Source organism: Struthio camelus, chromosome 2, assembly GCF_040807025.1.
Source record: "Struthio camelus isolate bStrCam1 chromosome 2, bStrCam1.hap1, whole genome shotgun sequence".
NCBI lineage: Eukaryota > Metazoa > Chordata > Aves > Struthioniformes > Struthionidae > Struthio > Struthio camelus.
Window position 1 is genome coordinate 74443602 of NC_090943.1, and position 25928 is coordinate 74469529.

Consider the following 25928-nt stretch of genomic DNA (forward strand, 5'->3'; position numbering starts at 1 on the left):
CCGACTGACCGACCCCACTCAACTCAGACAGACCTACCAACCCACCTCGACTCGCGCCGACTGACTAACCTCGCCTCGCGCTGAACCACTCACCTCCACTCGCCCCGACCGACCCACCCACCTCTACGCACTCAGACCCACTTCGACTCACTCCGAACGACCGACCAACTTCAACGCACGCTGAACGACCCACCTCGACTCACTGTGACCGACCTCGACTTTCCTCGATTCACTCCGACCCACCTCGACTCACTCAGACCGACCGACTCACCTCAACTCACGGCGACCCACCTCGACTCACACCCACTTCGACTCACTCCGACTGACCGACCGACTCACTTCCACCAAACGACTCACATCGACTCACTCAGACCCACCTCTACTCACTCCGACCGGCCGACCCAACACGACTTGCGCCGACCGGCCGAACCACCCATTTCGACTCACCCCGAACGACCCACTTCGACGTCCTCCGACCGACCCACCTCAACGCACTCTGACCGACAAACTTCGACTCGCGCTGAACCACCCACCTCGAACGACCCAACTCGACGCACTCAGACCGACCGACTCACTCCCGCCAGCCGTCCCACCTCGACTCCCTCCGATCGACCGACTCACCCGCCTCGTTTCGTACCGACCGATCCCCTTGACTCACTCCGATCGACCGTCTCACCTCGATGCACTCCGAATAACTCACCTCGACTCGCGCTGAGCGACCCACATCGACTCACCCCGAACGACACCTCGAAGCACTCTGACCGACCCACCTCAAAGCACTCCGACCGACCCACCTCGAAGCACTCTGACCGACCCACCTCGAAGCACTCCGACCGACCCACCTCGACTCGCGTCCACCCACCCTCCTCGACTCGCGCTGAACCACCAACCTCCACAGGCGCCGACCGACCGACCCCACTCAACTCAGACCTACCAACCCACCTCGACTCGCGCCGACTGACAAACCTCGGCTCGCGCAGAACCACCCACCTCCACTCGCCCCGTCCGACCGACCCACCTCGACGTACTCAGACCCACTTCCACTCACTCCGACTGACCGACCCAGCTCGATGCTGGACGACCCGCCGACCCACCTCTACTCACTCCCACAGACCGTCCCACCTCGACTCACTCCGACCGACCGACAACACCTCCACTCGCGCCGAACTACCAACCTCCACACGCGCCGACCGACGACCCAACTCGACTCAGACAGAACGACCGACTCACCTCCACTCACTCTGACTGACCGACCGACTCACTCACATCGACCGGCCGACCCACCTCGAAGCACTCCGACCGACTGACCCAACACGACTCGCGACGACGGACCCACTTCGACTCACTCCGAACGACCGACCAACTTCAACGCACGCTGAACGACCCACCTCGACTCACTGTGACCGACCTCGACTTTCCTCGATTCACTCCGACCCACCTCGACTCACTCAGACCGACCGACTCACCTCAACTCACGGCGACCCACCTCGACTCACTTACACCCACTTCGACTCACTCCGACTGACCGACCGACTCACTTCCACCAAACGACTCACATCGACTCACTCAGACCCACCTCTACTCACTCCGACCGACCGACCCAACACGACTCGCGCCGACCGGCCGACCCATCTCGACTCACTCAGACCGACCGACTCACCTCAACTCACTGCGACCCACCTCGACTCACTTACACCCACTTCGACTCACTCCGACTGACCGACCGACTCACTTCCACCAAACGACTCACATCGACTCACTCAGACCCACCTCTACTCACTCCGACCGACCGACCCAACACGACTCGCGCCGACCGGCCGAACCACCTCGACTCGTGTCGACCGACCCACCCACCTCGACTCACTCCGATCGACCTTCTCATCTCGACGCACTCCGACCAACTCACCTCGACTCGCGCCGACCGACCCACCTCGACTCACTCCGACCTAAAGACCCACCTCGACGCGCGACGACCGACCGACCCACCTCTACTCTCTCCCACCGACCGTCCCACCTCGACTCACTCCGAACGACCGACACACCTCGACTCGCGCCGAACTACCAAACTCGACGCGCGCCGACCGACCCAACCCGACTCACACAGAACGACCGACTCACTTCGAATCACTCCGACCGACCTACATCGACTCACTACGACCCACCCACCTCGGCGCACTCCGATCGACCCACCTCGACTCGCGTCCTCCCACCCTCCTCGACTCGCGCTGAACCACCAACCTCCACAGGCGCCGACCGACCGACCCCACTCAACTCAGACAGACCTACCAACCCACCTCGACTCGCGCCGACTGACAAACCTCGGCTCGCGCTGAAACACCCACCTCCACACGCACCGACGGACCCATTTCGACTCACTCCGACCGACTCACTCCGACTGGCCGACCCACCTCGACTCCCTCCGACCGACCCAACACGACTCGCGCCGACCGGCCGAACCACCCATCTCGACTCACCCCGAACGACCCACTTCGACGTCCTCCGACCGACCCACCTCAACGCACTCTGACCGACAAACTTCGACTCGCGCTGAACCACCCACCTCGAACAACCCAACTCGACGCACTCAGACCGACCGACTCACTCCCACCGGCCGACCCACCTCCACTCGTGTCGACCGACCCACCCACCTCGACTCACTCCGACCGACCCACCTCCACTCGCGCCGATCGACTGACTCACCCACCTCGTTTCCTACCGACTGATCACCTTGACTCACTCCGATCGACCGTCTCAACTCGATGCACTCCGAACAACTCACCTCGACTCGCGCTGAGCGACCCACATCGACTCACCCCGAACGACACCTCGGCGCACTCTGACCGACCCACCTTGGCGCACTCCGACCGACCCACCTCGGAGCACTCCGACCGACCCACCTCGACTCGCGTCCACCCACCCACCTCGACTCGCGCTGAACCTCCAACCTCCACACGCTCCGACCGACCGACCCCACTCAACTCAGACAGACCTACCAACCCACCTCGACTCGCGCCGACTGACTAACCTCGCCTCGCGCTGAACCACTCACCTCCACTCGCCCCGACCGACCCACCCACCTCTACGCACTCAGACCCACTTCGACTCACTCCGAACGACCGACCAACTTCAACGCACGCTGAACGACCCACCTCGACTCACTGTGACCGACCTCGACTTTCCTCGATTCACTCCGACCCACCTCGACTCACTCAGACCGACCGACTCACCTCAACTCACGGCGACCCACCTCGACTCACACCCACTTCGACTCACTCCGACTGACCGACCGACTCACTTCCACCAAACGACTCACATCGACTCACTCAGACCCACCTCTACTCACTCCGACCGGCCGACCCAACACGACTCGCGCCGACCGGCCGAACCACCCATCTCGACTCACCCCGAACGACCCACTTCGACGTCCTCCGACCGACCCACCTCAACGCACTCTGACCGACAAACTTCGACTCGCGCTGAACCACCCACCTCGAACGACCCAACTCGACGCACTCAGACCGACCGACTCACTCCCGCCAGCCGACCCACCTCGACTCCCTCCGATCGACCGACTCACCCGCCTCGTTTCGTACCGACCGATCCCCTTGACTCACTCCGATCGACCGTCTCACCTCGATGCACTCCGAACAACTCACCTCGACTCGCGCTGAGCGACCCACATCGACTCACCCCGAACGACACCTCGGCGCACTCTAACCGACCCACCTCGAAGCACTACAACCGACCCACCTCGAAGCACTCTGACCGACCCACCTCGAAGCACTCCGACCGACCCACCTCGACTCGCGTCCACCCACCCACCTCGACTCGCGCTGAACCACCAACCTCCACAGGCGCCGACCGACCCCACTCAACTCAGACCTACCAACCCACCTCGACTCGCGCCGACTGACAAACCTCGGCTCGCGCTGAACCACCCACCTCCACACGCACCGACGGACCCATTTCGACTCACTCCGACCGACTCACTCCGACTGGCCGACCCTCCTCGACTCCCTCCGACCGACCCAACACGACTCGCGTCGACCGGCCCAACAACCCACCTCGGCGCACTCCGACCGACCCACCCACCTCGACTCGCGCTGCTCGACAGACTCACCCGCCTTGTTTCGCACCGACCGATCACCTCGACGCACTCCTAACAACTCACCTCGACTCGCGACGACCGACACACCTCGACTCACTCAGACCCACCCACCACGGCGCACTCCGACCGACCCACCTCGACTCGCGTCCACCCACCCTCCTCGACTCGCGCTGAACCACCAACCTCCACAGGCGCCGACCGACCGACCCCACTCAACTCAGACCTACCAACCCACCTCGACTCGCGCCGACTGACAAACCTCGGCTCGCGCAGAACCACCCACCTCCACTCGCCCCGTCCGACCGACCCACCTCGACGTACTCAGACCCACTTCCACTCACTCCGACTGACCGACCCAGCTCGATGCTGGACGACCCGCCGACCCACCTCTACTCACTCCCACAGACCGTCCCACCTCGACTCACTCCGACCGACCGACAACACCTCCACTCGCGCCGAACTACCAACCTCCACACGCGCCGACCGACGACCCAACTCGACTCAGACAGAACGACCGACTCACCTCCACTCACTCTGACTGACCGACCGACTCACTCACATCGACCGGCCGACCCACCTCGAAGCACTCCGACCGACTGACCCAACACGACTCGCGACGACAGACCCACTTCGAATCACTCCGACCGACCTACATCGACTCACTACGACCCACCCACCTCGGCGCACTCCGATCGACCCACCTCGACTCGCGTCCTCCCACCCTCCTCGACTCGCGCTGAACCACCAACCTCCACAGGCGCCGACCGACCGACCCCACTCAACTCAGACAGACCTACCAACCCACCTCGACTCGCGCCGACTGACAAACCTCGGCTCGCGCTGAAACACCCACCTCCACACGCACCGACGGACCCATTTCGACTCACTCCGACCGACTCACTCCGACTGGCCGACCCACCTCGACTCCCTCCGACCGACCCAACACGACTCGCGCCGACCGGCCGAACCACCCATCTCGACTCACCCCGAACGACCCACTTCGACGTCCTCCGACCGACCCACCTCAACGCACTCTGACCGACAAACTTCGACTCGCGCTGAACCACCCACCTCGAACAACCCAACTCGACGCACTCAGACCGACCGACTCACTCCCACCGGCCGACCCACCTCCACTCGTGTCGACCGACCCACCCACCTCGACTCACTCCGACCGACCCACCTCCACTCGCGCCGATCGACTGACTCACCCACCTCGTTTCCTACCGACTGATCACCTTGACTCACTCCGATCGACCGTCTCAACTCGATGCACTCCGAACAACTCACCTCGACTCGCGCTGAGCGACCCACATCGACTCACCCCGAACGACACCTCGGCGCACTCTGACCGACCCACCTCGGCGCACTCCGACCGACCCACCTCGGAGCACTCCGACCGACCCACCTCGGCGCACTCCGACCGACCCACCTCGACTCGCGTCCACCCACCCACCTCGACTCGCGCTGAACCTCCAACCTCCACACGCTCCGACTGACCGACCCCACTCAACTCAGACAGACCTACCAACCCACCTCGACTCGCGCCGACTGACTAACCTCGCCTCGCGCTGAACCACTCACCTCCACTCGCCCCGACCGACCCACCCACCTCGACGCACTCAGACCCACTTCGACTCACTCCGAACGACCGACCAACTTCAACGCACGCTGAACGACCCACCTCGACTCACTGTGACCGACCTCGACTTTCCTCGATTCACTCCGACCCACCTCGACTCACTCAGACCGACCGACTCACCTCAACTCACGGCGACCCACCTCGACTCACACCCACTTCGACTCACTCCGACTGACCGACCGACTCACTTCCACCAAACGACTCACATCGACTCACTCAGACCCACCTCTACTCACTCCGACCGGCCGACCCAACACGACTTGCGCCGACCGGCCGAACCACCCATTTCGACTCACCCCGAACGACCCACTTCGACGTCCTCCGACCGACCCACCTCAACGCACTCTGACCGACAAACTTCGACTCGCGCTGAACCACCCACCTCGAACGACCCAACTCGACGCACTCAGACCGACCGACTCACTCCCGCCAGCCGTCCCACCTCGACTCCCTCCGATCGACCGACTCACCCGCCTCGTTTCGTACCGACCGATCCCCTTGACTCACTCCGATCGACCGTCTCACCTCGATGCACTCCGAATAACTCACCTCGACTCGCGCTGAGCGACCCACATCGACTCACCCCGAACGACACCTCGGCGCACTCTGACCGACCCACCTCGAAGCACTCCAACCGACCCACCTCGAAGCACTCTGACCGACCCACCTCGAAGCACTCTGACCGACCCACCTCGAAGCACTCTGACCGACCCACCTCGAAGCACTCCGACCGACCCACCTCGACTCGCGTCCACCCACCCTCCTCGACTCGCGCTGAACCACCAACCTCCACAGGCGCCGACCGACCGACCCCACTCAACTCAGACCTACCAACCCACCTCGACTCGCGCCGACTGACAAACCTCGGCTCGCGCAGAACCACCCACCTCCACTCGCCCCGTCCGACCGACCCACCTCGACGTACTCAGACCCACTTCCACTCACTCCGACTGACCGACCCAGCTCGATGCTGGACGACCCGCCGACCCACCTCTACTCACTCCCACAGACCGTCCCACCTCGACTCACTCCGACCGACCGACAACACCTCCACTCGCGCCGAACTACCAACCTCCACACGCGCCGACCGACGACCCAACTCGACTCAGACAGAACGACCGACTCACCTCCACTCACTCTGACTGACCGACCGACTCACTCACATCGACCGGCCGACCCACCTCGAAGCACTCCGACCGACTGACCCAACACGACTCGCGACGACGGACCCACTTCGACTCACTCCGAACGACCGACCAACTTCAACGCACGCTGAACGACCCACCTCGACTCACTGTGACCGACCTCGACTTTCCTCGATTCACTCCGACCCACCTCGACTCACTCAGACCGACCGACTCACCTCAACTCACGGCGACCCACCTCGACTCACTTACACCCACTTCGACTCACTCCGACTGACCGACCGACTCACTTCCACCAAACGACTCACATCGACTCACTCAGACCCACCTCTACTCACTCCGACCGACCGACCCAACACGACTCGCGCCGACCGGCCGACCCATCTCGACTCACTCAGACCGACCGACTCACCTCAACTCACTGCGACCCACCTCGACTCACTTACACCCACTTCGACTCACTCCGACTGACCGACCGACTCACTTCCACCAAACGACTCACATCGACTCACTCAGACCCACCTCTACTCACTCCGACCGACCGACCCAACACGACTCGCGCCGACCGGCCGAACCACCTCGACTCGTGTCGACCGACCCACCCACCTCGACTCACTCCGATCGACCTTCTCATCTCGACGCACTCCGACCAACTCACCTCGACTCGCGCCGACCGACCCACCTCGACTCACTCCGACCTAAAGACCCACCTCGACGCGCGACGACCGACCGACCCACCTCTACTCTCTCCCACCGACCGTCCCACCTCGACTCACTCCGAACGACCGACACACCTCCACTCGCGCCGAACTACCAAACTCGACGCGCGCCGACCGACCCAACCCGACTCACACAGAACGACCGACTCACTTCGAATCACTCCGACCGACCTACATCGACTCACTACGACCCACCCACCTCGGCGCACTCCGATCGACCCACCTCGACTCGCGTCCTCCCACCCTCCTCGACTCGCGCTGAACCACCAACCTCCACAGGCGCCGACCGACCGACCCCACTCAACTCAGACAGACCTACCAACCCACCTCGACTCGCGCCGACTGACAAACCTCGGCTCGCGCTGAAACACCCACCTCCACACGCACCGACGGACCCATTTCGACTCACTCCGACCGACTCACTCCGACTGGCCGACCCACCTCGACTCCCTCCGACCGACCCAACACGACTCGCGCCGACCGGCCGAACCACCCATCTCGACTCACCCCGAACGACCCACTTCGACGTCCTCCGACCGACCCACCTCAACGCACTCTGACCGACAAACTTCGACTCGCGCTGAACCACCCACCTCGAACAACCCAACTCGACGCACTCAGACCGACCGACTCACTCCCACCGGCCGACCCACCTCCACTCGTGTCGACCGACCCACCCACCTCGACTCACTCCGACCGACCCACCTCCACTCGCGCCGATCGACTGACTCACCCACCTCGTTTCCTACCGACTGATCACCTTGACTCACTCCGATCGACCGTCTCAACTCGATGCACTCCGAACAACTCACCTCGACTCGCGCTGAGCGACCCACATCGACTCACCCCGAACGACACCTCGGCGCACTCTGACCGACCCACCTCGGCGCACTCCGACCGACCCACCTCGGAGCACTCCGACCGACCCACCTCGACTCGCGTCCACCCACCCACCTCGACTCGCGCTGAACCTCCAACCTCCACACGCTCCGACCGACCGACCCCACTCAACTCAGACAGACCTACCAACCCACCTCGACTCGCGCCGACTGACTAACCTCGCCTCGCGCTGAACCACTCACCTCCACTCGCCCCGACCGACCCACCCACCTCTACGCACTCAGACCCACTTCGACTCACTCCGAACGACCGACCAACTTCAACGCACGCTGAACGACCCACCTCGACTCACTGTGACCGACCTCGACTTTCCTCGATTCACTCCGACCCACCTCGACTCACTCAGACCGACCGACTCACCTCAACTCACGGCGACCCACCTCGACTCACACCCACTTCGACTCACTCCGACTGACCGACCGACTCACTTCCACCAAACGACTCACATCGACTCACTCAGACCCACCTCTACTCACTCCGACCGGCCGACCCAACACGACTCGCGCCGACCGGCCGAACCACCCATCTCGACTCACCCCGAACGACCCACTTCGACGTCCTCCGACCGACCCACCTCAACGCACTCTGACCGACAAACTTCGACTCGCGCTGAACCACCCACCTCGAACGACCCAACTCGACGCACTCAGACCGACCGACTCACTCCCGCCAGCCGACCCACCTCGACTCCCTCCGATCGACCGACTCACCCGCCTCGTTTCGTACCGACCGATCCCCTTGACTCACTCCGATCGACCGTCTCACCTCGATGCACTCCGAACAACTCACCTCGACTCGCGCTGAGCGACCCACATCGACTCACCCCGAACGACACCTCGGCGCACTCTAACCGACCCACCTCGAAGCACTACAACCGACCCACCTCGAAGCACTCTGACCGACCCACCTCGAAGCACTCCGACCGACCCACCTCGACTCGCGTCCACCCACCCACCTCGACTCGCGCTGAACCACCAACCTCCACAGGCGCCGACCGACCCCACTCAACTCAGACCTACCAACCCACCTCGACTCGCGCCGACTGACAAACCTCGGCTCGCGCTGAACCACCCACCTCCACACGCACCGACGGACCCATTTCGACTCACTCCGACCGACTCACTCCGACTGGCCGACCCTCCTCGACTCCCTCCGACCGACCCAACACGACTCGCGTCGACCGGCCCAACAACCCACCTCGGCGCACTCCGACCGACCCACCCACCTCGACTCGCGCTGCTCGACAGACTCACCCGCCTTGTTTCGCACCGACCGATCACCTCGACGCACTCCTAACAACTCACCTCGACTCGCGACGACCGACACACCTCGACTCACTCAGACCCACCCACCACGGCGCACTCCGACCGACCCACCTCGACTCGCGTCCACCCACCCTCCTCGACTCGCGCTGAACCACCAACCTCCACAGGCGCCGACCGACCGACCCCACTCAACTCAGACCTACCAACCCACCTCGACTCGCGCCGACTGACAAACCTCGGCTCGCGCAGAACCACCCACCTCCACTCGCCCCGTCTGACCGACCCACCTCGACGTACTCAGACCCACTTCCACTCACTCCGACTGACCGACCCAGCTCGATGCTGGACGACCCGCCGACCCACCTCTACTCACTCCCACAGACCGTCCCACCTCGACTCACTCCGACCGACCGACAACACCTCCACTCGCGCCGAACTACCAACCTCCACACGCGCCGACCGACGACCCAACTCGACTCAGACAGAACGACCGACTCACCTCCACTCACTCTGACTGACCGACCGACTCACTCACATCGACCGGCCGACCCACCTCGAAGCACTCCGACCGACTGACCCAACACGACTCGCGACGACAGACCCACTTCGACTCACTCCGAACGACCGACCAACTTCAACGCACGCTGAACGACCCACCTCGACTCACTGTGACCGACCTCGACTTTCCTCGATTCACTCCGACCTACCTCGACTCACTCAGACCGACCGGCTCACTTCAACTCACGGCGACCCACCTCGACTCACTTACACCCACTTCGACTCACTCCGACTGACCGACCGACTCACTTCCACCAAACGACTCACATCGACTCACTCAGACCCACCTCTACTCACTCCGACCGGCCGACCCAACACGACTCGCGCCGACCGGCCGAACCACCCATCTCGACTCACCCCGAACGACCCACCTCGAAGCACTCCGACCGACCCACCTCGACTCGCGTCCACCCACCCACCTCAACTCGCGCTGAACCACCAACCTCCACAGGCGCCGACCGACCCCACTCAACTCAGACCTACCAACCCACCTCGACTAGCGCCGACTGACAAACCTCGGCTCGCGCTGAACCACCCACCTCCACACGCACCGACGGACCCATTTCGACTCACTCCGACCGACTCACTCCGACTGGCCGACCCTCCTCGACTCCCTCCGACCGACCCAACACGACTCGCGTCGACCGGCCCAACAACCCACCTCGGCGCACTCCGACCGACCCACCCACCTCGACTCGCGCTGCTCGACAGACTCACCCGCCTTGTTTCGCACCGACCGATCACCTCGACGCACTCCTAACAACTCACCTCGACTCGCGACGACCGACACACCTCGACTCACTCAGACCCACCCACCACGGCGCACTCCGACCGACCCACCTCGACTCGCGTCCACCCACCCTCCTCGACTCGCGCTGAACCACCAACCTCCACAGGCGCCGACCGACCGACCCCACTCAACTCAGACCTACCAACCCACCTCGACTCGCGCCGACTGACAAACCTCGGCTCGCGCAGAACCACCCACCTCCACTCGCCCCGTCCGACCGACCCACCTCGACGTACTCAGACCCACTTCCACTCACTCCGACTGACCGACCCAGCTCGATGCTGGACGACCCGCCGACCCACCTCTACTCACTCCCACAGACCGTCCCACCTCGACTCACTCCGACCGACCGACAACACCTCCACTCGCGCCGAACTACCAACCTCCACACGCGCCGACCGACGACCCAACTCGACTCAGACAGAACGACCGACTCACCTCCACTCACTCTGACTGACCGACCGACTCACTCACATCGACCGGCCGACCCACCTCGAAGCACTCCGACCGACTGACCCAACACGACTCGCGACGACGGACCCACTTCGACTCACTCCGAACGACCGACCAACTTCAACGCACGCTGAACGACCCACCTCGACTCACTGTGACCGACCTCGACTTTCCTCGATTCACTCCGACCCACCTCGACTCACTCAGACCGACCGGCTCACTTCAACTCACGGCGACCCACCTCGACTCACTTACACCCACTTCGACTCACTCCGACTGACCGACCGACTCACTTCCACCAAACGACTCACATCGACTCACTCAGACCCACCTCTACTCACTCCGACCGACCGACCCAACACGACTCGCGCCGACCGGCCGACCCATCTCGACTCACTCAGACCGACCGACTCACCTCAACTCACTGCGACCCACCTCGACTCACTTACACCCACTTCGACTCACTCCGACTGACCGACCGACTCACTTCCACCAAACGACTCACATCGACTCACTCAGACCCACCTCTACTCACTCCGACCGACCGACCCAACACGACTCGCGCCGACCGGCCGAACCACCTCGACTCATGTCGACCGACCCACCCACCTCGACTCACTCCGATCGACCTTCTCATCTCGACGCACTCCGACCAACTCACCTCGACTCGCGCCGACCGACCCACCTCGACTCACTCCGACCTAAAGACCCACCTCGACGCGCGACGACCGACCGACCCACCTCTACTCTCTCCCACCGACCGTCCCACCTCGACTCACTCCGAACGACCGACACACCTCCACTCGCGCCGAACTACCAAACTCGACGCGCGCCGACCGACCCAACCCGACTCACACAGAACGACCGACTCACTTCGAATCACTCCGACCGACCTACATCGACTCACTACGACCCACCCACCTCGGCGCACTCCGATCGACCCACCTCGACTCGCGTCCTCCCACCCTCCTCGACTCGCGCTGAACCACCAACCTCCACAGGCGCCGACCGACCGACCCCACTCAACTCAGACAGACCTACCAACCCACCTCGACTCGCGCCGACTGACAAACCTCGGCTCGCGCTGAAACACCCACCTCCACACGCACCGACGGACCCATTTCGACTCACTCCGACCGACTCACTCCGACTGGCCGACCCACCTCGACTCCCTCCGACCGACCCAACACGACTCGCGCCGACCGGCCGAACCACCCATCTCGACTCACCCCGAACGACCCACTTCGACGTCCTCCGACCGACCCACCTCAACGCACTCTGACCGACAAACTTCGACTCGCGCTGAACCACCCACCTCGAACAACCCAACTCGACGCACTCAGACCGACCGACTCACTCCCACCGGCCGACCCACCTCCACTCGTGTCGACCGACCCACCCACCTCGACTCACTCCGACCGACCCACCTCCACTCGCGCCGATCGACTGACTCACCCACCTCGTTTCCTACCGACTGATCACCTTGACTCACTCCGATCGACCGTCTCAACTCGATGCACTCCGAACAACTCACCTCGACTCGCGCTGAGCGACCCACATCGACTCACCCCGAACGACACCTCGGCGCACTCTGACCGACCCACCTCGGCGCACTCCGACCGACCCACCTCGGAGCACTCCGACCGACCCACCTCGACTCGCGTCCACCCACCCACCTCGACTCGCGCTGAACCTCCAACCTCCACACGCTCCGACCGACCGACCCCACTCAACTCAGACAGACCTACCAACCCACCTCGACTCGCGCCGACTGACTAACCTCGCCTCGCGCTGAACCACTCACCTCCACTCGCCCCGACCGACCCACCCACCTCTACGCACTCAGACCCACTTCGACTCACTCCAAACGACCGACCAACTTCAACGCACGCTGAACGACCCACCTCGACTCACTGTGACCGACCTCGACTTTCCTCGATTCACTCCGACCCACCTCGACTCACTCAGACCGACCGACTCACCTCAACTCACGGCGACCCACCTCGACTCACACCCACTTCGACTCACTCCGACTGACCGACCGACTCACTTCCACCAAACGACTCACATCGACTCACTCAGACCCACCTCTACTCACTCCGACCGGCCGACCCAACACGACTCGCGCCGACCGGCCGAACCACCCATCTCGACTCACCCCGAACGACCCACTTCGACGTCCTCCGACCGACCCACCTCAACGCACTCTGACCGACAAACTTCGACTCGCGCTGAACCACCCACCTCGAACGACCCAACTCGACGCACTCAGACCGACCGACTCACTCCCGCCAGCCGACCCACCTCGACTCCCTCCGATCGACCGACTCACCCGCCTCGTTTCGTACCGACCGATCCCCTTGACTCACTCCGATCGACCGTCTCACCTCGATGCACTCCGAACAACTCACCTCGACTCGCGCTGAGCGACCCACATCGACTCACCCCGAACGACACCTCGGCGCACTCTAACCGACCCACCTCGAAGCACTCCAACCGACCCACCTCGAAGCACTCCAACCGACCCACCTCGAAGCACTCCGACCGACCCACCTCGACTCGCGTCCACCCACCCACCTCGACTCGCGCTGAACCACCAACCTCCACAGGCGCCGACCGACCCCACTCAACTCAGACCTACCAACCCACCTCGACTCGCGCCGACTGACAAACCTCGGCTCGCGCTGAACCACCCACCTCCACACGCACCGACGGACCCATTTCGACTCACTCCGACCGACTCACTCCGACTGGCCGACCCTCCTCGACTCCCTCCGACCGACCCAACACGACTCGCGTCGACCGGCCCAACAACCCGCCTCGGCGCACTCCGACCGACCCACCCACCTCGACTCGCGCTGCTCGACAGACTCACCCGCCTTGTTTCGCACCGACCGATCACCTCGACGCACTCCTAACAACTCACCTCGACTCGCGACGACCGACACACCTCGACTCACTCAGACCCACCCACCACGGCGCACTCCGACCGACCCACCTCGACTCGCGTCCACCCACCCTCCTCGACTCGCGCTGAACCACCAACCTCCACAGGCGCCGACCGACCGACCCCACTCAACTCAGACCTACCAACCCACCTCGACTCGCGCCGACTGACAAACCTCGGCTCGCGCAGAACCACCCACCTCCACTCGCCCCGTCCGACCGACCCACCTCGACGTACTCAGACCCACTTCCACTCACTCCGACTGACCGACCCAGCTCGATGCTGGACGACCCGCCGACCCACCTCTACTCACTCCCACAGACCGTCCCACCTCGACTCACTCCGACCGACCGACAACACCTCCACTCGCGCCGAACTACCAACCTCCACACGCACCGACCGACGACCCAACTCGACTCAGACAGAACGACCGACTCACCTCCACTCACTCTGACTGACCGACCGACTCACTCACATCGACCGGCCGACCCACCTCGAAGCACTCCGACCGACTGACCCAACACGACTCGCGACGACGGACCCACTTCGACTCACTCCGAACGACCGACCAACTTCAACGCACGCTGAACGACCCACCTCGACTCACTGTGACCGACCTCGACTTTCCTCGATTCACTCCGACCCACCTCGACTCACTCAGACCGACCGACTCACCTCAACTCACGGCGACCCACCTCGACTCACTTACACCCACTTCGACTCACTCCGACTGACCGACCGACTCACTTCCACCAAACGACTCACATCGACTCACTCAGACCCACCTCTACTCACTCCGACCGGCCGACCCAACACGACTCGCGCCGACCGGCCGAACCACCCATCTCGACTCACCCCGAACGACCCACTTCGACGTCCTCCGACCGACCCACCTCAACGCACTCTGACCGACAAACTTCGACTCGCGCTGAACCACCCACCTCGAACGACCCAACTCGACGCACTCAGACCGACCGACTCACTCCCGCCAGCCGACCCACCTCGACTCCCTCCGATCGACCGACTCACCCGCCTCGTTTCGTACCGACCGATCACCTTGACTCACTCCGATCGACCGTCTCAACTCGATGCACTCCGAACAACTCACCTCGACTCGCGCTGAGCGACCCACATCGAAGCACTCCGAACGACACCGCGGCGCACTCTGACCGACCCACCCCGGCGGACTCTGACCGACCCACCTCAAAGCACTCCGACCGACCCACCTCGACTCGCGTCCACCCACCCTCCTCGACTCGCGCTGAACCTCCAACCTCCACACGCTCCGACCGACCGACCCCACTCAACTCAGACAGACCTACCAACCCACCTCAACTCGCGCCGACTGACTAACCCCGCCTCGCGCTGAACCACTCACCTCTACTCGCCCCGACCGACCCACCCACCTCGACGCACTCAGACCCACTTTGACTCACTCCGAACGACCGACCAACTTCAACGCACGCTGAACGACCCACCTCGACTCACTGTGACCGACCTCGACTTTCCTCGATTCACTCCGACCCACCTCGACTCACTCAGACCGACCGACTCACCTCAACTCCCTGCGACCCACCTCGACTCACTTACACCCACTTCGACTCACTCCGACTGACTGACCGACTCACTTCCACCAAACGACTCACATCGACTCACTCAGACCCACCTCTACTCACTCCGACCGACCGACCCAACACGACTCGCGCCGACCGGCCGACCCATCTCGACTCACTCAGACCGACCGACTCCCTTCAACTCACTGCGACCCACCTCGACTCACTTACACCCACTTCGACTCACTCCGACTGACCGACCGACTCACTTCCACCAAACGACTCACATCGACTCACTCAGACCCACCTCTACTCACTCCGACCGACCGACCCAACACGACTCGCGCCGACCGGCCGAACCACCTCGACTCGTGTCGACCGACCCACCCACCTCGACTCACTCCGATCGACCTTCTCATCTCGACGCACTCCGACCAACTCACCTCGACTCGCGCCGACCGACCCACCTCGACTCACTCCGACCTAAAGACCCACCTCGACGCGCGACGACCGACCGACCCACCTCTACTCTCTCCCACCGACCGTCCCACCTCGACTCACTCCGAACGACCGACACACCTCCACTCGCGCCGAACTACCAAACTCGACGCGCGCCGACCGACCCAACCCGACTCACACAGAACGACCGACTCACTTCGAATCACTCCGACCGACCTACATCGACTCACTACGACCCACCCACCTCGGCGCACTCCGATCGACCCACCTCGACTCGCGTCCTCCCACCCTCCTCGACTCGCGCTGAACCACCAACCTCCACAGGCGCCGACCGACCCCACTCAACTCAGACCTACCAACCCACCTCGACTCGCGCCGACTGACAAACCTCGGCTCGCGCAGAACCACCCACCTCCACTCGCCCCGTCCGACCGACCCACCTCGACGTACTCAGACCCACTTCCACTCACTCCGACTGACCGACCCAGCTCGATGCTGGATGACCCGCCGACCCACCTCTACTCACTCCCACAGACCGTCCCACCTCGACTCACTCCGACCGACCGACAACACCTCCACTCGCGCCGAACTACCAACCTCCACACGCACCGACCGACGACCCAACTCGACTCAGACAGAACGACCGACTCACCTCCACTCACTCTGACTGACCGACCGACTCACTCACATCGACCGGCCGACCCACCTCGAAGTACTCCGACCGACTGACCCAACACGACTCGCGACGACGGACCCACTTCGACTCACTCCGAACGACCGACCAACTTCAACGCACGCTGAACGACCCACCTCGACTCACTGTGACCGACCTCGACTTTCCTCGATTCACTCCAACCCACCTCGACTCACTCAGACCGACCGACTCACCTCAACTCACGGCGACCCACCTCGACTCACTTACACCCACTTCGACTCACTCCGACTGACCGACCGACTCACTTCCACCAAACGACTCACATCGACTCACTCAGACCCACCTCTACTCACTCCGACCGGCCGACCCAACACGACTCGCGCCGACCGGCCGAACCACCCATCTCGACTCACCCCGAACGACCCACTTCGACGTCCTCCGACCGACCCACCTCAACGCACTCTGACCGACAAACTTCGACTCGCGCTGAACCACCCACCTCGAACGACCCAACTCGACGCACTCAGACCGACCGACTCACTCCCGCCAGCCGACCCACCTCGACTCCCTCCGATCGACCGACTCACCCGCCTCGTTTCGTACCGACCGATCCCCTTGACTCACTCCGATCGACCGTCTCACCTCGATGCACTCCGAACAACTCACCTCGACTCGCGCTGAGCGACCCACATCGACTCACTCCGAATGACACCGCGGCGCACTCTGACCGACCCACCCCGGCGGACTCTGACCGACCCACCTCGAAGCACTTCGACCGACCCACCTCGACTCGCGTCCACCCACCCTCCTCGACTCGCGCTGAACCTCCAACCTCCACACGCTCCGACCGACCGACCCCACTCAACTCAGACAGACCTACCAACCCACCTCGACTCGCGCCGACTGACTAACCTCGCCTCGCGCTGAACCACTCACCTCTACTCGCCCCGACCGACCCACCCACCTCGACGCACTCAGACCCACTTTGACTCACTCCGAACGACCGACCAACTTCAACGCACGCTGAACGACCCACCTCGACTCACTGTGACCGACCTCGACTTTCCTCGATTCACTCCGACCCACCTCGACTCACTCAGACCGACCGACTCACCTCAACTCACTGCGACCCACCTCGACTCACTTACACCCACTTCGACTCACTCCGACTGACCGACCGACTCACTTCCACCAAACGACTCACATCGACTCACTCAGACCCACCTCTACTCACTCCGACCGACCGACCCAACACGACTCGCGCCGACCGGCCGAACCACCTCGACTCGTGTCGACCGACCCACCCACCTCGACTCACTCCGATCGACCTTCTCATCTCGACGCACTCCGACCAACTCACCTCGACTCGCGCCGACCGACCCACCTCGACTCACTCCGACCTAAAGACCCACCTCGACGCGCGACGACCGACCGACCCACCTCTACTCTCTCCCACCGACCGTCCCACCTCGACTCACTCCGAACGACCGACACACCTCCACTCGCGCCGAACTACCAAACTCGACGCGCGCCGACCGACCCAACCCGACTCACACAGAACGACCGACTCACTTCGAATCACTCCGACCGACCTACATCGACTCACTACGACCCACCCACCTCGGCGCACTCCGATCGACCCACCTCGACTCGCGTCCTCCCACCCTCCTCGACTCGCGCTGAACCACCAACCTCCACAGGCGCCGACCGACCGACCCCACTCAACTCAGACAGACCTACCAACCCACCTCGACTCGCGCCGACTGACAAACCTCGGCTCGCGCTGAAACACCCACCTCCACACGCACCGACGGACCCATTTCGACTCACTCCGACCGACTCACTCCGACTGGCCGACCCACCTCGACTCCCTCCGACCGACCCAACACGACTCGCGCCGACCGGCCGAACCACCCATCTCGACTCACCCCGAACGACCCACTTCGACGTCCTCCGACCGACCCACCTCAACGCACTCTGACCGACAAACTTCGACTCGCGCTGAACCACCCACCTCGAACGACCCAACTCGACGCACTCAGACCGACCGACTCACTCCCGCCAGCCGTCCCACCTCGACTCCCTCCGATCGACCGACTCACCCGCCTCGTTTCGTACCGACCGATCCCCTTGACTCACTCCGATCGACCGTCTCACCTCGATGCACTCCGAATAACTCACCTCGACTCGCGCTGAGCGACCCACATCGACTCACCCCGAACGACACCTCGGCGCACTCTGACCGACCCACCTCGAAGCACTCCAACCGACCCACCTCGAAGCACTCTGACCGACCCACCTCGGCGCACTCTGACCGACCCACCTCGAAGCACTCCGACCGACCCACCTCGACTCGCGTCCACCCACCCTCCTCGACTCGCGCTGAACCACCAACCTCCACAGGCGCCGACCGACCGACCCCACTCAACTCAGACCTACCAACCCACCTCGACTAGCGCCGACTGACAAACCTCGGCTCGCGCAGAACCACCCACCTCCACACGCACCGACGGACCCATTTCGACTCACTCCGACCGACTCACTCCGACTGGCCGACCCTCCTCGACTCCCTCCGACCGACCCAACACGACTCGCGTCGACCGGCCCAACAACCCACCTCGGCGCACTCCGACCGACCCGCCCACCTCGACTCGCGCTGCTCGACAGACTCACCCGCCTTGTTTCGCACCGACCGATCACCTCGACGCACTCCTAACAACTCACCTCGACTCGCGACGACCGACACACCTCGACTCACTCAGACCCACCCACCACGGCACACTCCGACCGACCCACCTCGACTCGCGTCCACCCACCCTCCTCGACTCGCGCTGAACCACCAACCTCCACAGGCGCCGACCGACCGACCCCACTCAACTCAGACCTACCAACCCACCTCGACTCGCGCCGACTGACAAACCTCGGCTCGCGCAGAACCACCCACCTCCACTCGCCCCGTCCGACCGACCCACCTCGACGTACTCAGACCCACTTCCACTCACTCCGACTGACCGACCCAGCTCGATGCTGGACGACCCGCCGACCCACCTCTACTCACTCCCACAGACCGTCCCACCTCGACTCACTCCGACCGACCGACAACACCTCCACTCGCGCCGAACTACCAACCTCCACACGCGCCGACCGACGACCCAACTCGACTCAGACAGAACGACCGACTCACCTCCACTCACTCTGACTGACCGACCGACTCACTCACATCGACCGGCCGACCCACCTCGAAGCACTCCGACCGACTGACCCAACACGACTCGCGACGACGGACCCACTTCGACTCACTCCGAACGACCGACCAACTTCAACGCACGCTGAACGACCCACCTCGACTCACTGTGACCGACCTCGACTTTCCTCGATTCACTCCGACCTACCTCGACTCACTCAGACCGACCGGCTCACTTCAACTCACGGCGACCCACCTCGACTCACTTACACCCACTTCGACTCACTCCGACTGACCGACCGACTCACTTCCACCAAACGACTCACATCGACTCACTCAGACCCACCTCTACTCACTCCGACCGGCCGACCCAACACGACTTGCGCCGACCGGCCGAACCACCCATTTCGACTCACCCCGAACGACCCACTTCGACGTCCTCCGACCGACCCACCTCAACGCACTCTGACCGACAAACTTCGACTCGCGCTGAACCACCCACCTCGAACGACCCAACTCGACGCACTCAGACCGACCGACTCACTCCCGCCAGCCGACCCACCTCGACTCCCTCCGATCGACCGACTCACCCGCCTCGTTTCGTACCGACCGATCCCCTTGACTCACTCCGATCGACCGTCTCAACTCGATGCACTCCGAACAATTCACCTCGACTCGCGCTGAGCGACCCACATCGACTCACTCCGAACGACACCGCGGCGCACTCTGACCGACCCACCCCGGCGGACTCTGACCGACCCACCTCGAAGCACTCCGACCGACCCACCTCGACTCGCGTCCACCCACCCTCCTCGACTCGCGCTGAACCTCCAACCTCCACACGCGCCGACCGACCGACCCCACTCAACTCAGACAGACCTACCAACCCACCTCGACTCGCGCCGACTGACTAACCTCGGCTCGCGCTGAACCACTCACCTCTACTCGCCCCGACCGACCCACCCACCTCGAAGCACTCAGACCCACTTTGACTCACTCCGAACGACCGACCAACTTCAACGCACGCTGAACGACCCACCTCGACTCACTGTGACCGACCTTCACTTTCCTCGATTCACTCCGACCCACCTCGACTCACTCAGACCGACCGACTCACCTCAACTCACGGCGACCCACCTCGACTCACTTACACCCACTTCGACTCACTCCGACTGACCGACCGACTCACTTCCACCAAACGACTCACATCGACTCACTCAGACCCACCTCTACTCACTCCGCCGACCGGCCGACTTCAACCCGCCCTGGCCGACTCACCAACTTGTCCCACCGGCTGACGTCGACCTGCCCTGGCCCGCCCCCGTGTTGTCGAACCGCCCGACTAGCCCACATCGACCCACCCCACTGCCAGACGTCGATCCTCCCCACGGGCACAGTGTCCGACGTCCACCCACCCCGGACCACCCTGGCCGTCACACCACCCCCACCGACCAACTGGCCGACCTCGACCCGCCTCACTGGCCCATGTCACCCCCCCCCCCGCCACCGGCCGGCCAGCCGGCGTCGACCTGCCTGACCAACCGACGTCTGCCCGCCCCGCTGCTCCACTGGCCGAAGTCGGCCTGCCCCACCTGACTGCCTATCAGCTGATGTCGGCCCACCCGACTGGCCGACATCGGACCGCTCGACAGGCCGTCGGTCCACCCCAGCCAAAGGACTGGCCGACGTCGACCCGCCCCAGCTCCCCACCGGCCGAAGTTGGCCCGCCCTGCTGGCCGACCGGACCACCCTGGCCGATGTGGGCCCGCCCCTCCCGACTGGCCGACGTCGACCCTGACAAGCGGCAGACGTTGACCCGCCCAACCGGCCGGCCGATGTCGACCTGCCCCACAGCCCCACCGGCTGAAGTTGGCCCGCCCCACCGCCCGGCTGGCGTTGATCTGCCCCACCGACCCACGAGCCGACGTCAACCCGTCCAACCGGCTGACGTTGACCCACCTAGGCTGGCCGGCCGGCCAACGTCGACCCGCCCTGGCAGACCCACGAGCCGACATTGACCCTCCACACCGGCCAACGTCGCCCTGCCCCGGCCAGCTGGCCGGTTGGCTTCGACCCACCCCACCGACCCATGAGTCGACGTTGACCTGCCTCGGCTGGCCAGCCGGCCGACTTCGACCTGCCCCGGCCGGCGCACGAGTTGACGTTGACCCACCCCGGCCAACCGACCGACCGACCGACGTCGACCCGCCCCACTCTCCGGCCGGTCGGCCGACATCGACCCACTCTGCCCGGTCGGCCGATGTCAGCCCACCTGACTGGCCAATGTCGGCCCGCCCCGGCCCACTCTGGCCAATATCGGCCCGCCCCGCCCGACTGGCCGACGACGGCCCACCCGACTGCCTATCAGCTGACGTCGGCCCACCCGACTGGCCAACGACGGCCCGCTCGACAGGCCGTCGGCCCGCCCCAGCCAACCGACTGGCCGGCCAACGTCGACCCGCCCCATCGCCCCACCGGCCGAAGTCGGCCCGCCCCGAGGTCAAGCTACCCCAGCCGGCCACGAGCAGACGTCGACCCGCCCCACCATCCAACTGGCACGCGCGAGTCTAGGGCGGCCGAGGTCTGTCGAGGTCGGGCGGACGGTCGGGGCCTGTCGAGGTTGGGCGGTCGGTGCCAATCGGGATCGCTCTGTCGGTCGGTCGATCATTGTGCCTTGAGGTCGGTCGGTCGATCAGTGAGCCCGGGGAACAGACCAACCACAACTTACCGGACGTGACACGGCTTGCCGACTGCAGGAGCGGGGTCCGGCTTTGCTTGTCTTACCCCGTGGGCTACGCGAGCGCTTGACGGCCAGGGGAGAGCTATCCAGTGGTTTCTTCCTGAGCCAGCGTCTGCGCTCTCCTGGGCGTTGTTTTAGGGCATGGGCCCTATGAGGTCCTATGAGGTCCTCTGGCCTCGCGTGAGGTAGCAGGACCAAGTGGTGGCAGCCTAGCGCCTGACCTAGCTCGGTAGATCAGGCTTGCCGGATATAAACCTTTAGTTCACTAAAGCAGAGTGAAATTCTTCACGTAGGCGGTGAGTCTGCTCAGTCTTCCAGAACTGCTGCACCTCTGTCTATGCTTTACCCTGGCTGTGAGCTGGAGGGACGTTGGGGCGATTGGCGCATCTGTGGGGTGTGAGATCGGGCAGCCCAAATACTATCGGCTGTACCAAGCCCCTAAACCCGGCACTTCCATCTAGATGCAGATGCTGCCTTCGTTCTCCAGATGACCTTCACTGGCTTTGACGAGGGCGGACGAGGCCGCCGCCCAAACCTAACCCGGGAAAGGTACCCCACGGGGTTCGATAAATAGCCAAATGCCTCGTCATCTAATTAGTGACGCGCATGAATGGATGAACGAGATCTCCACTGTCCCTACCTACTATCCAGCGAAACCACAGCCAAGGGAACGGGCTTGGTGGAATCAGTGGGGAAAGAAGACCCTGTTGAGCTTGACTCTAGTCTGGTGCTGTGAAGAGACATGAGAGGTGTGGAATAAGTGGGAGGCCCCACACGCGCACGCCACCTGCGCCTCTGGTGAAATACCACTGCTCTGATGGTTTTTTCACTTACCCGGTGAGGCGGGGGGGGGCGAGCCCCGAGGGGCTCTCGCTTCTGGTGCCAAGCGCCCGGCATGTGCCGGGCACGACCCGCTCCAAGGACAGCGTCAGGTGGGGAGTTTGACTGGGGCGGTACACCTGTCAAACCGTAATGCAGGTGTCCTAAGGTGAGCACAGGGAGGACAGAAACCTCCCGTGGAGCGGAAGGGCAAAAGCTCGCTTGATCTTGATCTTCAGTACGAATACAGACTGTGAAAGTGAGGGCCTCACGATCCTTCTGACTTCTTCGGTTTTAAGCAGGAGGTGTCAGAAAAGTTACCCCAGGGACAACTGGCTTGTGGCGGCCAAGTGTTCATAGCGACGTCGCTTTTTGAGCCTTTGATGTCGGCTCTTCCTATCATTGTGAAGCACAATTCACCAAGCGTTGGATTGTTCACCCACTAATAGGGAACGTGAGCTGGGTTTAGACCGTCGTGAGACAGGTTAGGTTTACCCTACTGATGATGTGTTGCTGCAATAGTAATCCTGCTGAGTACGACAGGAACCGCAGGTTCAGACATGTGGTGTATGTGCTTGGCTGAGGAGCCACTGGAGCGAGGCTGCCATCTGTGGGATTATGACTGAACACCTCTAAGTCAGAATCTCCCCTAAACGTAACGAAACCGCAACACCGAGGCGCCTCGGTGGGCTCGCGATAGCCAGGCGGCTGCCCGCTCTGCCGGCCTCTCCGCGCGATCTGGGGGGCAGGGGGCAGGCCCGGTGTGGAGTGCCGCTCGTTGTCGGGACCAGAGCGCGGACAGATGTGGTGCCGCCTCTCACCCGCATGTTCGTGGGGAACCCGGTGCTAAATCATTCGTAGGTGACCTGATTCTGGGTTAGGGTCCCTCGCTGCGATCTATTGAGAGTCAGCCCTTGACACAAGCTTTTGTCGGTGGGTTGGCCGGCCGGGAGGGGGCCGGCCTCCCCGGCGCGTGCCGGCGGTGGGGGGAATGGGCAGCCTTTCTCCCCTCCAATTCCTCCAGGGCCAGACCCTCCCTCTCCCCATGCCGCCGGTGGTGGTGACGGTGGCCGCAGGGACCGGGGGTTGGGGAGCGGGAGCAGGAGGCCCCTCCTCACGCGAGCAGGGGGTCTGGCTTCCGTCTTTTTTTTTTTCCCCCTCCTTCGCCCTCCCTCCTCGGGTTGACCTCTTGTCCCCCGTGAGAGGCGGCAGTGGCCTAGCTCCGGCAGGCCGCTTCGGCTGCTGCCGGCCCCAGGGTAGACCTGCTGGCGCTCTGCTGGGGTGTTGGGGGCGGGAGGGGGCGGGCCAAGGAAGGGGCGGACAACCCGTGGGGAGGAGACGCGCGCGTACATCGCCGGGGGAGGCTGGGGGGAAGGCACGAACGGCGGCTGCAGCGGCGCACGAGTACCGCCCCCCTGCCGTGGGGCCTCCGCGCCGCTTACCTTTTCGAAGGGGCGAAGGAGGGGGACTCCCAGCGCGGGGAAGGCAGTTGGTGGCGGCAGCCGCTTCTCCGAGTGCCTGGCCGAAGCGTGCGGGTCCCGGCCCCGCCCCGCCCCGGGTGCCGTGCACCTGTGCCGAGTGTGTGGTTTGGGGGCGGGGGGAGGGGCAAGCGCCGGGCGGGAGAGGCGTTGGGGCTTTCTTTTCTCTTTCTCTCTGCCTGCCCCCCCCCCTCGCTCGCGCTCTCTCCCCTCTCCACCTCCTCCTCCCCTTAATTGGTTGACTGTCCCGCCGCCCTTCTCCCCCCTTCTAGCGCCACCGCTGCCGCTCCCCCCGCCAACCCCGGCCCATTCGTCGTTGCCTCGCTTGGTCCCTCGCGCGCGCCCTTCACTGCCCGGCTCCAGCCCCCGGCCGTTCCTAAACTTCTCGGCCAGCACGCCGCCGGGGGCTGAGGAAGAATCCCTGACCCCAGGCTGACCGGCGGCGCCGAGGCAGCAGGGGGCCCCGCCCCGGGGCCCCTCCCGCCCGGCGCTTGCCCCTCCCCCCGCCCCCAA